Consider the following 18,192-nt stretch of genomic DNA (forward strand, 5'->3'; position numbering starts at 1 on the left):
CCCAGTTACAGCCGCGCCAGTTTATGACTCCATCAGCCCTGAGGAAGCATCGCAGGGAGCAGGTCCCCGAAGGTTTTCAGGTGTTACCACCCCCTCCTCTTGCAGGCATCGGCCCCAGACCTCCCCACAGCCTCTGGAAAAACAAACGCATGCCTTGGATGCCTGTTTTATTACAGGTTTTCCCTTTCCAGCCCAGCAGCTCAGTCTCACGGCGGTGCTTCCTGCTCCTGCATCTCGTACAGATCCTTTTTTATCATGGGAAAAGTGCTCCCGGGATGGCTCCTGGGGATGGGCACTGGTGCAGGTGGCAGCCGCAGCCCGGCCACGCACAGCCCCGAGCTGCAGCTCAGGACGCAAGCGCTGCCATGTTGGGGCTGCTTCGCCCTTGCACTGGAGCTCCTTTCTGCAGATGCTGGGTTATTCTCTGCAAGACATAGCAGCCTGTTAGGAAACACGTTTGACTCTAAACCTCGCTTGTCCAGCACCTCCTTGGTGCAAAATCGGTCTCTAGTGACAACTTTTCAGATGATGAAAGTGGAGGCACAAAATATGTTATAGTTACTTCATATATAGCAGGATTGAGACTGCCCACGCCTATGGGTGATAGGAAAATAGGGAGAAGAGTGTCCCACCCCAATCGGCATGGGTCTGTGATGGGGTCCCCGCTTTTGGGTGTTCATAAATAAAGACCACAAAGAGTCCATGAAAAAAGGGCAAAGCTTCATGTCTGCTCCGCCTGGTGTGGTCTTGGAGCACGATGCCGGAGTCCAGCATCCCCCTCATCGGACCCCCATGCACGGGGCTTTTGCAGCACTGTTTTTGCGCTAAAAGGGTTTCAGAAGTGCCTGAACTTTTAGGGCTGCCTGTTCCCAAGAAGCCATAAACCCTTCTGCATCTCTCCCCACAAATTTGCAGCATTGCAGCCCCAGCAATGACCCAGCACCCATCCAGCCCTGGGGATTCCACTGTTTTCTGCGCTGCCCAGCTTTGCGATGTGTCTATCGAACACATCAAACGTGCCAGGAGGAGCGTTTCTGGTCCAGCACCTGCTTTCGGTGTGCAGCATTGTTTCCCCAAAGCCCAGGAGAACAGCAGCAGCTCGATGCAGTCTGACCCCCGTCAGACCCAACTGGCTCCGTCCTGCCCAGAGATGGTTGTTTCATCCCAAACTAGCTAATTCTTGCTGCTTTTTCTATTCTTGCTTTTGAAGGAGGGAGGGGAGAACAAAACAGCCCTCAGGGTGAAGTTACCTTCTTAATTAACGAGGCTGAGAGCTTTGCAGATATTGTGCAGAAGGAGAGAAAAATAAGGAAAACTGGGCAAAACCGGAAAGGATTGGGTTCAATTGTCAGACCAATTAACCTAGATCCGCGCTCTCCCTCTGGATGAATAGCTCGTTATTATGTAATTGCTCGGGCCCAGCTCCTGATGGAGAGAAATTAAAATCAGACACTGAACAAGGCAACCTGGTGTGGAGACAGGACGTGGGAGCTGCCCGGGGAAGCCGTCCGTAAGGCAAAACCGAGCGAGAGCCCAAGCTGTGCAGGGTGAGCTTGAGCCTGAGCTTAGAGGATCTTGCTGAAACCAGTATTATCTGGACCATTTGCACCATCCTGGACCCAAAATGTGGCCAGGCTGGGGGATAATTTGGAAAGGCCCTGGAGATGGTGAGCAGGCGGGAGGTCCTGGTTTAGCCAAGCACTTAAGCATCTGCGTAATTGCAATGTAGCTGCAAGTCCAGCTCAGCTCAGCAAGGGATTTCAGTGAGATATGTGGTGTGCTCAGTCAGGGACAAAGTGGTTTGGGAGCTCTTTTGACTGGAGAAGAAATAAAATTCATTGTAAGCCCTACTTGACCCTTTCCTGCATGCTGTGTGTTATGACCCATCTGCCCAGAGAGGAGGAAAAATTCCATGATTACAGACTTTTAAATCTATACCTAATAAAAAAAGGACACTAATCCTAATAAATCAGCATGAGAAAACTAGCCATAGCTGAGCAGGGTTTTCCATCTGTAAGGTTGATGAGTTCATATGCAGTGGGAAATTTAAATGCAGTGTTTGGGAAAGGACTGCAGGTTTCAATATTAGCTTAAGAGCAGACAAACATGTTTTTCTGCTGCTGAAGTGGAAGGGGATCTCCTTGCAGGAGGGTTGGCCTTTCCCATCCCCTGTGTTTTCATCTACCTCTTCTCCTGCCTGCAAATTATCCACAGAAGGGAGTGAAAGCTGCAGAAAAACACCACGCACGGCTGCACGCCCCGCACGCCGTTTGTGCTGCCGTCTCAAGGTACGATAGCAGCTTTGCTTCCAACCAAACCGTGCCAGTGCTGGCTGGCTGCTGCCCACAGCTTCTCGCCCTCCTGGCTTGACATCCTGCAATATCTGCATTTCCCCAGGGACGTTTTGGGGTGCTGCTCCTGCATCTGGCTCATGCTAGCATTAAAGTTTTTTCCAGCCCCATGGCTGAGCCCGCAGCTCTGATCCCCATCCTTAGCAAAACCCCACTGCAGCGTGTGTTGCAGAGATGATGTTTGCTGTGCAATACAAAGAAGGTATCTTTAAAGAAAAAAAACACTGGATACCCTAAATTAAGCAGCTTTAGATTATCCTAGTACCAGGCATCCTTGGCTGCCGTGTCCTGTGCCCACACATGTCCCCAGGGCTGGGACAGCCACCCCATAGGGCTGAGTGCCAGGTACAGCTTTAACCCACTTGACTTGCCCCATCAGTCTTGGCAGCTGCTCTAAGTTTTGCTAATTAACTGGGTGTCCCAAAAAGTGCTAAAAACTGCCACAGATCAAGCAGAGACCAGCAAAGGGCGAGAGGAGCCCAAACAAACCCTCCATCCCCAGCTGGCAAACCCCAAAGGCTCCAGCAACACAACATGTCTTTAGGGAAACCACCAGCAATCTGGCTACACCGCGTGTATTTATTGACATGGAAAACAGCCGCCCTATGTTTTCCAGCTCCGTGCCCCGGACATAACCCGCACTCACCAACACCCTTCAAAACATCCTTCTCCTGAGATGTTTGGTGTCTGCTGAGCTCCGAGAGGGTCTGAAGGGCCCATGTGCGCTCGGGCGGTTTCATCCGATACTGAAATGGGCTCAGGATTTTCCTACAAATGCCCCAGGATTAAATTAAAGAGGGTTTAAGCAGATGGTCGGTTCTCTGCACTTCATAGTTGGCAAAATGGGAACCATATCGCTGAATTGTCTACCAGCACTAATTAATGTTTGTAAAGCGCTCTGCTCTGCAAACTGCTGCCTACGTGCTAAGTGCTATCATTAGTATTATTACTAAGCTATTTATGCCTGTTCCAGTGCTTTCTCTTCCTTGTCCCAAAGGGCTTTTCCTCTTCCTTGTGCAGATGTACTGGGGCTGGGAAGAGGAATCAGCCCTCCCAGGCTCCGGCTGGCTCTAGCCCAGGCTCAGATCCTCGGTTTGCCGGCAAAACCCTCCGTTTGTGCCAGCACCACCGGGCTGGAGCCACCGGCTCCACAGTGAGGGCAGGAGCAGCCGGAGACTGGGAGGATCTGCCCAGAGATGGGGTTTAGCATCATCATGCCCAACCGCGGGTGAGATGGTTGTCTTGCTGCCTTTCCTGCTTGCAAAATGGACATGATGCTGCTTCCCTGTGTCCTTCGTGTTCCCACTGGGAAAAGCTTTCTTGGCTCGTAGGGGCTATTTGCATCCTTCTCTCTGTCGCTGCATGGCAAAGGGTTTTGCAAGAGAAGGGAGGGATCACACATCCTTCCTAATGACCTAAGAGGAGACTGAGGCACAGAGGAGGTTCAGTGATGGATGAGCTCAACCGTGGTCCATGACAGGCCCTTGTCCCCGTGCAACAAACGGGCAGTGACGTCTGCTGCTGCTGGCAGATGGGACAATGCATTTCCTACAAATAATCATCCTTGCAAGACGGTATTCTGCAAAACTGCAGGATGGCTTCTCCCTTCCCTGCTCAGTGAAGCCATCATCAGAGAAGCAGCTCACAAGAAATTGCGGCTGCTGCCTCTGGAAAGCAGTGAGAGGGCAACAATCCGCTTGTGGGTGCACGGAGCAGCCAACGCTCCCCACAACCAGCACCGAAACTTCGGAGCACAAGATCTTTACCCCGGTCAAGACCCTGCTTTGAAATCCTTTGCTCAATTAACCTAATCAGGCAGGACGTTCCTGAGCATGCCCATGACATCGTTTTGATACAAGAGTGGCTTTCATGACTCAGTCGGGAAAGAAACTGCCCAAGACAAGAAACTGGGGAGAAACCGACCGAAATACCGAATGCGCTGAGCCAGGCACCCATCTGCTACAGGGACACAGCAGGCAGCATCCACACCCCTGAAAATCCGGGATGAGGAGGGCACCTTCACTGCCGTCACCTGCACAACCAGCAAAATAGCTGAGGACCGATGCTATGCTTCTGATGGGAGGTTTAGGGCATGAACCATCCTTTTTTTTTCACCCTGTAACAAGTGCATGAGATGAAATGAGGCTCAGAAAGCTGGATACGGGATGCAGGCAGAGCGGGCAGCTCCCGGAGCGGGAGCAGAGCGGAGCAGAGCTCGCTCCAGCGAGGGCAGGAGGTGGCACAGGTAACGCTGAAACACTATGGCCCTGGGCCAGGGTGCATTTGCTTTGCAGAGGTTGTTCAAAAGAATAGCAGAAAAAACAGCTCCAGCAAGCATGCGATCAACGTTTTCTGTGTGGTTCGAATTATCCATGACTTTTGACCCAAGATTAAATCTAGTGTGTAACTGGTGGTTATATATTGAGTCATATGAGCAGGCTAATCGCAGGAACCCCATGTTCTCCAAACAGCCTGCGCCCCGCCAGGGCCGACTGCAAACCGCTCACGTTTTCTAGCCAAAGCACCCTGTGGCTTTTGCATCATCCTTTTAATTCAATACTTACAAAGCACTTTTTTGTCCGACCGGTATCTCAAGCCCAGAACAAAACAAACCCAGCAACGCCGTGAGCGGCCAGCCCAAGGAAGCCAAATTTCCCATCAAGTTTTGCTACTCGGTGGCTGCTCCGGTGTCTAGTAAAGGGCTGGGCTCATGCTGCAGTGTTTTTCTCAGCAGGAGCTGTCTCTCCTCTCCATCAGCAATTCTCCTGACGTGCATAGAAATAGCCTTTTGACTTCTACCTCTGTGTACAGTTTGGGTGAAAATGAGCACTGGAGTCAGAAAGTATTAGCGGGGGGTAAGTGGCAGGTAAATGTGCTCTCCCAGGGTGCGATGCCTGCCACGATACCCACGGGGAAGGCAGAAGGGCTTGGCACAACCTGGCCCTGGCTCTCCCCAAACTCATTTTTTAGCTCTTTGCACCTCCCTTCCCTTTTCTTAGGGCTGTGGGAGCCTGAACCAATTCACTTCTCCCAGAGAGCCCAGGTAAGAGCTGTAAAAGGCTGTTATCAGCAACAGTGATCAGGTAATACTCCTGTGAGTACAATCCTGTGGGCTCACTGGGGTGTTTCCCAGAGCCGGTGACTGGGACAGGGCTGGCACAGCCTGTGTGTGCTGGAGCCCTTTGCCTTCCCTCTGTCCGGGCAGCCTGGGAAGCGGGGCCAGCCTGGGAACCCAGGGTGGACCCAAAACAGGGCTGATCTGGGGTCTGCCCAGGTTCCTGAAAGGCTCCATCGAGCGGGAAGTGTGTTGGAAGAAGTTTGTGATGTGCAGGGGGTCCCCACCGGCCCACACACGCCGGGTTGGCAGCGGGGACCTTGCAGGAGCCAGGCAGCGAGGGATGCGTGGAGGGTGCAGGGGTGAGGGTCCCACCGCCCTGGACCCGTGCAGGCTTGGGGCTGTGGGGAGAGACACCCGGCTCTTTGCAGCAGGGTTAAATTAAGGCTAAATCATCTCTTTTTCCCCCTGCAATAACTCGCTGGCTGATAGAAACCCAGTGGGAAGAGCGTGACCTTGGCACGGGCTGGTTGTGTGTCTGGCCACGCTGGTTCGGAGCTGCTCAAGAGGCATTTCATCACCAAAGGCTCTTTGTCTGGAAGGCCAGCCACTGTCCCCGACTGTCCCAGGAGGGGTGCTGGTGATGCGGGAGGCGGGGGACACCTCCACCCTGGGTTCAGAAGGGGGACAGCCCCATCCCGATGGCCCCAGGACCCTCCTGAGATGCCCTGAAGGATGGAGGTCCCCAGCAGTCCCCCAGCCAGCGCTGGTTTTGGTGTCATCCCACGTGCCCCAGCACCCCAGGTGTCCCCCAGCTCATGGCAGTCCCCAACCCTGCACACCCGATCCTGCCGCAGGGACCTCCCTGGGTCCCGTCCCACCCTCCGGCAGGATGCCCAGCTCCTTGCTGGTCTGAACTGGTGCAGGCATCAGCGCTGGGCTTTCACCTGCTCTCAGCCAAGGTGGCTCTGCATTGCTTTGCAGTGAAAATAAAGAAGCAGCTGGAGGGGAAAAATCCATGGTTACTAAACAGAGCTGAGCAACCGCAGACCTCTCACCCAGGAGAGGAGGAGGGCAGGGAAAGCGGAGCTGCCTGGGGGCACCCAGGGCTGGATTTCGACACCCTGCAGAAGACAAGATGCTTTTATTTAATCGTCTGGGTCCCAACCTTCCCCGTGCTGCCCCACGTGCGGCGGCGGCGGGGGTGGCTGTTTGGTCTGGCCGCGGAGCCCCGTACCGATAAGGAAGAGCCGGACGGGAAGGGAGCGGCGACGGCCGAGGGCCAAGGGGAAGTGGTTGAGATTTGGGATCGGCTCCCAGGTCTTGCTTTGCCCTCTCCTCTCCCTGCTCCCCCGCAGAGGAGGGTGATGGTGCAAGGAGAAGAGGTGCCTGGAGGATGTCCCCAGGCCCCCCGTTACTCGGTAGCCCCTTATTTCCACAGCCCCCTCTGCTTTGCTATATCGCTTAGCTGATTTCCCTGAGTCCAACACCACGTCTGCTGCCACTCGCCCTGATTTGCGTTGTCTTTGGGTCACCCGGTGTCCCTCCTGGCAGTGCCAGCTCCCACCACGTCCCTCCTGGACCGGGGCAGAGGACCAAACCCCTGAAGCAGAGGCAAAAATTTGCGTTTTAAAATCTCACGTCTGTTTTTTTTTCCCAGGAGGGGGACCGGTGACTTTGAACATGTGCACTCTGTCACCTATCCTGTGGATGCCACCGCTGTCCTCAGGGGATGCTTGTCTGTCCCCAGGGCTTTGCCCTGCATGACCAGGTAAGGTCACGCCGGGACAGTCCTGATGTTGGTTTCCTTCGGTGCCGGCTGCGACGGCTCCATCCCGCTCCACCTCCAGCATAAATCATGGCAAGCTATAAATCCCTGCCAGCCCTCAGGGACCCATCCCTGGCAAGGGCAACGGTTCAGCCCTGAGGCAGCAAAACCAAAGATCATGTTTTTCACAGGGTCGATATTACCCGCAGGCACAAACAAGAACCCGGAGCAAGGAGGTGCTGGCAGCGTGGCACCTCGGGCCGGCACCGATCCAGCCGGACCTGTGCAGGGACGACTCGAGGCGCAAACCTTTGGCAGAGTGGATGCTTCCAGCCGGATCTGGTCCCTGACCTGGCTGCTGCGTGAATCCTCAAGGAAAAAGGACTGATCGGGGCAATGGGGACAGGAATACGCAGCGTTGGGGGGTTCAAGGCAATGCTGGGTGTTACTGCACTGCGGAGGGGCTGTGACCAAAGGGGACAGGGATGGAGCTGCCCCAGGGGATCCCCACTCCTTCCCCAGCCCCTTTCCCAGCCCCACGCTTTACAAACCCTCTTATTCCCAGCCCCATAGCTGCTCCCGGCCAGTGGGGACCTGTCCCCACCCTGTCCTGGCTGAGCTCTGCCAGCAGAAGGATTTGGGGAGATTTTGGACCAAACACCACAGGACACACAAACAGCCTCACACCAGCTTTCTGTGGCACAGGCAGTTGAGAAGAGGCTTTATTTTTCCTAGTGTACTCCTCAAGTCCCTGTCTGCTGCTGAGATTACCTGGGAATCTTGATTTTCTTTTAAAAAAACATGTTTCCCTGCTGTGACAGCTACCACAGAAAGCCTGAGCCTGCCAAGGGTGCCATGAATTTGTCACTCAACGAGATTAAATGGGCTCTCGGCACACGAGAGTGGCAGGCAACCCTGGCAGGCGAGCACGAGTGGCTCCCAGGGAGTTATCGGGCACATCCCAGGGATTTGCCGGGAAGTGCTGGAGGAGCCTCCGCACCAGCTGCAATTGCAGCATGCACCGACGTGGCAGGGCCCGTGTAATTTCTCATCACTGGCTGGCTCCGCAATCTCTTATACAGGAACCCGGCAGATTATTTCTCCATTTGTGGATGTGGGAGGTTGATAAGGAGCGGGGCCAGGAAGCAGAAAGACACTGAGCTTTTTGTCCTTGGGACTGTTCCGGGGCAGGCAGTGGGTGACCGTGAGGTGCCAGGTCTCCACCAACTATCAGGGAGATGCGGTGATTTGCCTTTTCTTCTAGAAATAGCCCTTTCCGCACTAGATGAAAAAATCCCCTCATCATCTGCTGCCTGCTTGCCTTGTGGTCAATATACCGAGCAGCAAACCGGTGCTAGCCCTGTGCAGGGAGAGGCTCCCCAAGGGCATCTTCCTAATTTTGGTGGTGCAGGGTCATATTGTCCCTAATTCCTGCGACTTGAAGGTCCCCAGGTCCCCGGGTAAGGACCAGCCGATGCTGTTCGTGGCTGGATGCGGGCCTCAACCCGCATTTTTCCCCATGCGATGGGCATAAGCATGACCTTGCTGCAAGCTACAGCCACTCCCTGCCCTCCTGTCCCCAGCTGTGTCCCCACAGCATGGTCTGGGGTCACTGGCCAGTGGCTGCTTGGTGGCCACAAGCTGGGTTTTAGAGGTGAGACAAGGTGGGGGCACCCGCATTCCTTGTACGCTGGTTTTCTAGTTCAGTGCCCTGTGTGACTTGAGGGCAACAGTCATGTTTTGCATCGAGCAGCGGCACAAACTCCCTGACCTCCCCGGGGCTCACCACGCACATGAGCCGTGGTGAAAGCCGGTGGGGTTTCCAGATGAAGGCTGTCCCTTTGCCAGAGCTGCTCGTCCCCACCGGTGGCCCTGGGGGAGCACCCCCAGCTAGCATGGCTGCAGGAGAAGACAGGGAGAGCTTTGGGCTCGGCCACCGAAGGATGAAATGGGAACAGAGCAAGGGTGCAGTGAGGCTGCCTGCTGCGTTTGGGGTGTCGGAGAGGGGTGTTGTCCCCCCCACACAACAGCCAGGATGCCGTAACATCCCAGGAACAGCCCGAAGGTCCTGTTCCAGCTCCCGACCTGAAAACAAAAGTGCGTCTTGTTCCCATCGTGTTTTCAAAGCCAGAAAGGTCGGGGCCATGAGAGCCCTGCCAGGCTGGGCAGCACTGCCAGCTCCTGCCGCCCGTCCCGACCTCAGCACACGCCGGGACCGACGCGTGCCGCTGTTCCTGCCCGGCTGCAATGCTGCTTGCCGGCAGTGCCGGGCTGGTGAGAGCCAGGGGCCTCCCTAAAAAGCCCATGTTTGGAGAATCTTGCAATCTCCAAACAATCCATGTTTGGCGAATTGATGCTCTCGTTCCTGCTCCCTGCACTGCATGGGGAGAGAGAAGATGCGTGGGAAAGCTGTGTCCAGGGGGACCACACCACGGACACCCTGTGCCCAGCACAGCCCTGAAGGCTCCAAAGCCACCGTGAAGGATTTCCTAATTCAACTCCAAATCCCTCTCCAAACCCAGGAAGGTTTTGTTCTCGTTAGACGGGGCCATCGTTAGAGGGGCTGGTGCTGCCGGCATCGAGGGCTTCATGGCCATCCTGCTGGGATGGGTTGGGGAGAAATGCAAAGGATCTATATGGCAGGAACAGCAGCGTGGCCCTGCCATCGCCACGTCAGGCTCTGAACTATCCCCCTCATCCCCGTGCTCGGTGCATGCATGTGCTGCTGCCTGCTCAGCGGAGATTATTAGCAGAGAAAATCGTTATGCACAGGGATAGGAGCTCAAGGGACACGCGAGCACCTCTGTTACTTGGAAATCAATCCCAGCTGTCTGCCCAAGCCGAGTTTCCTCCAGCCCAGCTCAAAGCGACAGCAGTTTCTCTCCACTGGGGAGGATGAGGAGGTCCGACCGGAGCAGATGCTCGTCCTGGTCCTGGTCCTGCTCCAGCCTTGAGCCCTGGGGAGCTGCTCCCAGCCTGGGGTTCTCTGGGACTCTCTGCCCTCCGGATCCCAGAGCAAACGGCTGTGTTTTGCCCATGGACCTGGACCAGCCTCTACAGCCAAGCCCTGGGAGGAAAATCCTGCACCGGAGCCCTGGGGAAGAGACAGGGCTGGGCTTTGGAGCCAGAAACTGGAGGGATCTGGGAGGCTGTTGCGGAGGGGCATCACAACCTGCTTACCTCCTCGCTCTTCAGGAGTGGAGAGGGGGTACAGGGAGCTCTGGGCTGAGCAGGCAAAGCTGTTTGCACACCATGATATTATTATTACTAGGGATAGTTGCCCTGCCCAGTCCTGCAGCAAGCAGAGCGCGTTTCAGGGGCTCCGTGCCTGTTGTACAGGGAGCAGCATACCCGACAGCCGTGACCGTCCCTCCGAGCACCCTGTGTCCCCAAGGCAGCTTTGGCATTCTTGCTGACTCAAGCCGACAGGGTATTGACATTCGTTTTGACCTTTCGAATCACAAGGATGTTCTGTCCTTCCCGGCCAAGTACAGCCTGGGTACCCTGTGGGTGGATTATACTGTATATACAGTGTCTGCAAATATGGAGCTGGCAGAAGAGAAACGTGTTTTTGTGCTTGCAGGGGTGCAGCAGTGGTGGGATCGGAGTGAGAAGCTGCTGCCGGTGCCCGGTTTTCCTCCCAGGATGCCCAAGCAGATGCAGCACACCAAGCGAGAAGGACGGTGATGGTGGCAGGAGAAATACCAGCAGCTGGTTTGGTGGTGGTGGGGGAGAGAAAGAATCCTGCAAAAGCAGGAGCCACAGCCCAGCCCTTGAGCGTCCACCCCCTCGCCATCAGCTCCGGAGGCTGCTCCTGGCTCCCCACGTTTCCCGTCCTCCAGCTAATTAAGCCTTTTGCTTTGAGAGAACATGAAGAACTGCAATTAGAAGACAACATGCAAAATCAGCCACGAGGGCCCAGCTGGCTCCTGGGGACAGTGCTTTCTCTCTCAGTCACCCAAAACTCCACTCTGGGCAGCAGCAGCGGTTGTTTCAGTACAAAACCTACCCCAGCCCCAAGAGCTTGAGCTGATACGAAAAGCAGTGCGGAGAGGGGCAGAGACTGGGGTGCAGGTTGCGTGGGGTTGGGGGGACCCATCTCCATCGCCCCTTCCCCTCACGGCCCTTGGGAGCCGGAGCAGGTCCCTGGATGGGGCTACCTCCTCCCCGCCCTCTGTAGCCAGAGGGTTTTGGCAGAGGGCTCCCATACGGCTCTTTCCAAGCTCTGCCAGCAAGCAAGCTTTGCTGGCTCCATCCAAGGCTGTCACGGTCCGGATCCGGCCACCCGGCAGCCCCATGGCGCCAGGGAGGCTGACGGCTTCGTGCTCCCAGCCCAGATGCGCTGCTTATCTCTCCCTTCTCTTGCCCTGACACATTTTTTTCTCTCTCTCCTTTCCCAGCCAGCTCATGGGACTCTTATCTCAAGCCGCAAATCACCCTTTCTCAAGGCACGCTCAGCAGCATCCTTTGCGAACCCATTTCCAGGGACTCGTGCATGACGTTAGGGGCACAAGTGACAACCTTGCAGTAAAACCCTTTTGCTTTACATCTTTATGCCATATTGATTTCCTCAACCCCCCTCCAGCAGCCAAGGCAGCGTATGGTGAAGGCAGCTTGGCTGCAGTCGCAGGGCATAGGCAGCAGAGCATGGACACCAATGCCCAGCATTGCCTCCTTGCCACTGGACTGTGGCCATGCAATCTCCAGAGCAGGGGAGGCAAAAATAGTGTTCGAAAGCTTCTGCAAGCCCAAAAAACCCAGAGGGTTAATTCAAGGCGTGCTGCTCTGAGAACAGGGTTTGCACTTGACAGTCGGCTGCAGCCTCATGGTTTGTGGAGAATAAATAAAAAACAAGCGAGGTGCAGAGCCCAGGGTTGGGTTGGGAGCTGTGGGATGGGATGGGATGGGATGGAATGGGAGCTGTGGGATGGGATGGGATGGGACGGGATGGGGTGGGACGGGATGGAATGGGATGGGACGGAATGGGAGCTGTGGGATGGGATGGGATGGGATGGAATGGGATGGAATGGGAGCTGTGGGATGGGATGGGATGGGATGGGATGGGATGGGGTGGGATGGGATGGAATGGGAGCTGTGGGATGGGATGGGATGGGACGGGATGGGGTGGGACGGGATGGAATGGGATGGGATGGAATGGGAGCTGTGGGATGGGATGGGATGGGATGGGATGGGATGGGATGGGATGGAATGGGATGGAATGGGAGCTGTGGGATGGGATGGGATGGGATGGGATGGGGTGGGACGGGATGGAATGGGATGGGATGGAATGGGAGCTGTGGGATGGGATGGGATGGGATGGGATGGGACGGGACAGGATGGGACAGGATGGGACGGGACGGGATGGGATGGGATGGGATGGGGAGCCTCTGCTGATGCTGCCCCAAAACCACATATTTTTGAGCATGAGCAGAGCAGGGATCCCACAGCTGTCTACTCAATACACCCTGCGGCACCGAGCAATTACCAGCAGCACCTATGCCAGGTGCTGGACGGGGTGCAGGGAGCAAAGCACCACGCTGTCGGCTAGCTCAAATGCTCGCTCCTGCTGCCAAGCGAGCCTCGTGCATCAGAGCAGCCTTGGCCGTAGTCAGTCCTGCCCAGGAGGTGGTGGGTTCCCGGGTCTTGCAGAATGCTTGTTGGTAGAGGAGAAATCAATGCTCAGTCAGGGGTTTCTGCCCTGTGGCTGGTTCATCCACCTTGTTGCTCCAGGGAAGAGGGTAACGTTCACTGCGGTCCCAGGCTGCGTGTCTTGCCAGCATGGAGTAGGTCTTCCCGGTGCAATGGTGTGCCAAAGCTGCAGCAAGCTCTGTGGTCTGCAACAGCATTGCCCAAAACGAGGGGCACCACCGGACCGAAAGCAACATGATGTGTTTGAGAACACACACAGCTCATTACACCGAGCAGCAACCATGTACTGTAAAGGCTATTCCTTGGTTTCTAAGGGGAGGACGTTTCTCTCTGCTCATCTGCCAGCTCCCACCCCTGCAACTGCCCAGTTTATGAGCCTGTTAGGGAGCTTAAAACATTCTAAAATTTAGCAAAGGGAATAAAAGAGGGAACTCAGAGATCCTCCATTCTCCGGAGCTCATGGACACCAGCACCCGTGCAAAGGAGAGATTCAAACCGCAGCCCTCACCGGGGAAGGCTGGAGCAGGAGCCCACCAGGTCAGCAGGGAAACAGGACTGGGAGTTCCCGGCATGGGAGTAGCTCTGTGTGTACCCCCCCCCCCCACACGCGTGTGTGTTCACATGGACGTGCATGCCTGCGTGCTTGTGTGCATCCATGTGCATGCACATCCATGTGTGTGCATGTCCATGACTGTGCATGTGTATTTCCAGCCCTCTGCATCCCACAGGGACAATGTTGTGTCCGGGTGGGAGAAGCCCCTTTGGAGACCTGACTCCCTGGGGATTTGGCCGTGTTTCATCCCCACGCTGAAAATCCCACATTTGCACACCCTCGTGTCCAGGCTGCCTCTTGGGAATAGTTCCTGATCCGCACCTTGTCCCAAAGCACACTTGCAAACCGGCACTGCTGTCAGCGGGGGCTCGGTGCGGGGGCTTTGTTTCAGGTGGCCGGATCCAGCCTGGTTCAGCCTTTCCTGGCTCAGAGGAGCCACTTTCCGCCCCTGAAATAGCAACTGAGATGATGCTCTCGGCAGCTGGGGATGATGATGCAAAATGCTCGTTATCCAGCAGGAACAATTAGACTTATGGCAATTATCTCTGCAGTTGCTGAGAGATGCCGGAACGGGCCGGCCAGCAGCCAGCTCCTGGTGTAATCCCTGGGCAGGAGAGACGCCGGCGCCCAGCCTTGCCAGGAGCTGCCATTGCCATGGAGGAAGAGCAAAAACGTAGCTGGAGCATCCGAAGAGCCTCCTGCAGCGCCAGGAGGGCTGGTTTTGTGCAGGAGCAAGAGCAAGGACGTGCAAGTGTTTACCTGAAAGCCAAATGCCCCTTTCTAATGAAATTTGTTTGCATTCCAATTAATGATGAAATGGGCTGAGCCACGCTGGGTTTAGAAGATGGTGTTATGGACTGAGTTGCTTCGCGTGATGCGCCGACCTCCCTCTGTGCCGACTGCTGTCGCAGGAGAGGGCAGGCTGGGCTCAGCTTTATCCGCAAGGTAGAAATGGGCAAAAGTTGGCTCCAGGCTGGGTCGAGCCGTGGGCACCCGATGGTCACTGAGCTGGGCAGCAGCTGCTGAGCTGGGCTTTAGGACACATTCCTTTGGAAGAAAAAGTTAGGCTTCTGGCTGAGAAATGCCTATGGGGTAAAGGCATAAAGGACAACTTCACGCATTTCTCAAGTCAGAGCAACAAAGAGGGTTCTTCTTTTCCCCCTTGACATTATTTGAAAACTTTATTTTGACACTGCTAGAATGAAGCAAGCCCTGCTCCCCGACAGCGGCTCAGAGCCAAAACTCCAAACCAATCCCAGCTTGATAAACAACTCCTCCTTGGATAAATCAGAGCAGGGCTGGGATGGTGAGAAAGCTTTTGGGCAGGATGGGATGCGGCTGAGCACTGGATCACCAGCTGATGCCCGAGGGATGGCCAGGAGCGAGGGAGTGGGAGCTGGAGGGGTGCGGGGAGCCTGCTCTAGGAAAACCCAGGCCATTTTCCATTAAAAACTTTATCCGAGGCAAGCATACCACCAGATCCTGGCATTGTTTGTGCTGCAAGAGCCAGCAAAATTCCCAGGAAAGCTTAGCTACCTGGTCAGCAAAACCTCTCTGATACGCTTTGTTTATTAGCGGCTAAACATTAAACCCTTGGCAAACAGGGCTTCTTGGGGCCAGGGATAAGTGACCGTGACAAGCTGCCCCGGGGGCTGCCAGCCCCAAAAACAGGCGAGGGCTGCCGTCACGGCCGAGGAGGGGGACAGGTTGCTCCAGGTAGGGGGGACAGCAGTACCCTGGGGGTCCAGGCTCAGCTGCATTTGCCAAAGGGAGCCCAGGGCCAGGAGGAGGAAGGCTTACCAAAACATTGCTCTCGCCATGGCTGTAGTCCTGCAGAAATGCACCTTTCCCCAGGTCAGGAGAAGGATTAAATGGTTTCTCGCTGGAGCTGGATGGAGACTTCTCCATCTCCCAGTGCCTTGATTTGCAAAAGAGATGTGTCTCCCATGACGCCAGCACTGCCCCAGAAACCCACTGCTCTGGCAAATAAAAGTGTATTCTTCAAGGACACCTGATTCATCTTGCAAAGCCCACGTAAAATTTGTCTGTTTTCAGTAATTAGGCCAATTATAGCAAAATGGTATTTGCAGTTCGAGCAAAGGACAGGCTAAAATCTTAACCTGATGCCTTTTCAGTGGTGCCAAAACAAAGTCCAAACAAAGCTCCTTTCCTCTCCCCCTGCATTAAGTAACCAAAGAGCGACATTTTGAAGTGCTCAAACATCAGGTAATGGCTTTTCCTGACACACTTGAAGAGAACCTGACAAACACACAAACAAAGCCTGACCCACTTTAGCAGAATAAGAACTACACCAAGAAAGGGAGCAGGGATTTCAATAAAGTCCCTAATGCAGCCTCATTAGCAAGTCTCTGCTACATGCATCCAGATAAATTTGTCTTGACAAGTCTGTCCTCTGAAGAGAGCAAGCTGTGAAACCCGCACTGTGCCCATGCGCAGGGCAGCGCTGCTCTGGATGCACGAGCACAGGGATGCACACGCGCAGGGATGCACGAGCACAGGGATTCACATGCACACACACAGGGATGCAGGAGCACAGGGATTCACATGCACACACACAGGGATGCAGGAGCACAGGGATTCACATGCACACACACAGGGATGCAGGAGCACAGGGATTCACATGCACACACACAGGGATGCAGGAGCACAGGGATTCACATGCACACACACAGGGATGCAGGAGCACAGGGATGCACACACACACACACACAGACACAGGGATGCAGAAGCACAGGGATGCACACACACACACACACAGAGGGATGCAGGAGCACAGGGATGCACACACACACACAGAGGGATGCATACAGGGATGCGTGCGCCCAGGGATGCACACGTATGTGCTGTCCCACTCCATCACCTTCCCAACATGCAGGGTGTGCATCCAGGAGGTCCGGGAAGAAATCCTTGCCCGCGCCAGGCACTGGGCACTGCTTCAGGCTCTTGCAGCATTGCTTCAAGGCCCTGATTGCATATCGAGAGGACAAACGCCGCTGCCTCATGTGTTTCGTGGCACGTGTTTTGTGGCTAACTCATTATTTGTAAATAATGGCAGGGATGTTGCTAAGTCACCTCGCTGCAGGTGAGAGCCAGCAGGGATTCGGGGCTGGTTTTGCCCAGTGGTAACAAGGGCACTTCCCTCTGCAGGGGTAGGTTTCCTCAGGGACACCCCAAATTCACACACCAAGCTGGTGCCTTGCTCCTGCGAGGTGACTTTTACCCCTTTGCACTGGGTGGAAACTGAGGCTGGGAGTGCTCGAGCCTGGCTCTGGGATGAACTTGGTGGGACCCTGCAGGGACTGGTGGCTCCCAGGACCCACCACCCCAAGATGCCCCACAAGCACAGCACTGCCCGACAGAGGCAGCGAGCTTCAGAGCCACCTGCGCCCAGAGATGGGCCAGGCTGGAGCCTGCGGCTGATCCGGCTGCCTGTTTTCCTGGATCCGTGCTTCTGCGTAGCTGACCTTGCGCAAGAAGCCCTCCGTGTTCCCCTTGCCCGCGCACTAGCTTGGTTGCCTCCCCCGGGGTGGCACGCAGCCTGGGCCAGCCTCCGTGTTTGCTCAGCGGTGGGGTGGCATCAGTGAACATCACGAGATCGCTGGACACTCCCTGCGCCCTTGAATTGTCCCCATTCTCCCCCCCCCCGAGGCTTGGGGAGTGCTGGCCTACATGGCCGGGCCAATGCCCTGCAGCTCCGACACCCAACCCGGAGCTACAAGCAGCTTGGCCAAACCTCTCGTGCCACCTCTTGTCCCCGGCTCTGTCCTATATGCCGGGCTTACTAGGAGAGGCAGCCACTATTCTTGAGGATGGCATGTCCTGGGCCATGGGATGATGGCCCTCCTCCCCATGGCAGCCCCGGGATGGGCCACCGCCGAGTTTCCCCAGCAGCCAGTGGCTCTGCCAAAGCACGGTGGGCTCCAGGAGGGACTGGGATGCTTTGGATGTATTTCCCATCGGCACCCCGCAAGAAGCCTGGGACACCAGTGCCCTGAAACAGTCCCTGAATGATGCCAAGACTCAAGAGAGGGCAGAGCCCAAGACAAAATTCCCATCTGGTCAAAATTAGGGGGAATCTTGGCCAGGAACCTGAGCAGTTGCAGGATCACAGCCACAACCTAATGAAAAGGTCCAACATTTCTGAGCAGCTGACCACAGCCAAGGGCTGGAGCTGTATTTTGTCATTCCTATCACCACATCCCAGGTAGCCACAACCCTGACAACACCTTCCCAACTTAGCAACACAGATTTATCCCACCACGGCAGCTTAGCAAGACTTAAATAGAAAATTCAGGCTGCCGATGCAGTGCAGGAGCAGAAGGAAGAGATAAAGTTCAACCTGGTGATAGCCACATAGTAAAACATGGTAACAGAGCTGGTGGCAACAGCACAACAAGCTCCAGATGGTCCGGCAGTGAGAAGCAGAGCCCAGTGAAATGCCAGACCATCAAGATAAAAACGTCGTCATTGTAAGGAAATGGTGAAAGGCACAGATTCACCTGGTGCTTAATTAAATAACTGGTGGTAAATCCCTCAAGAGTTACCTTTGGAAGCAGACAAGAGGTGCAATTAGTATAGAAATTACAGAAACAAGAGTAGCGTCGTTATCGTAAAGGAAACAGGCAATAACAAAAGAGGCTCTGGATACGGATTATTGGATCAGCTGTTTTTTAGGATAATGGGTTAACCAAATGTTTGGGTGAGCAATGAGTGTACATGATGGCTTTAAGATGTGGGAGATCAGATGGTTTGGAGACATTTGCACATTTCAGAAACTGGCTGTCCAGCAAGTGAA

Source organism: Accipiter gentilis, chromosome 33 (assembly GCF_929443795.1).
Source record: "Accipiter gentilis chromosome 33, bAccGen1.1, whole genome shotgun sequence".
NCBI classification, from domain to species: Eukaryota; Metazoa; Chordata; class Aves; order Accipitriformes; family Accipitridae; genus Astur; species Astur gentilis.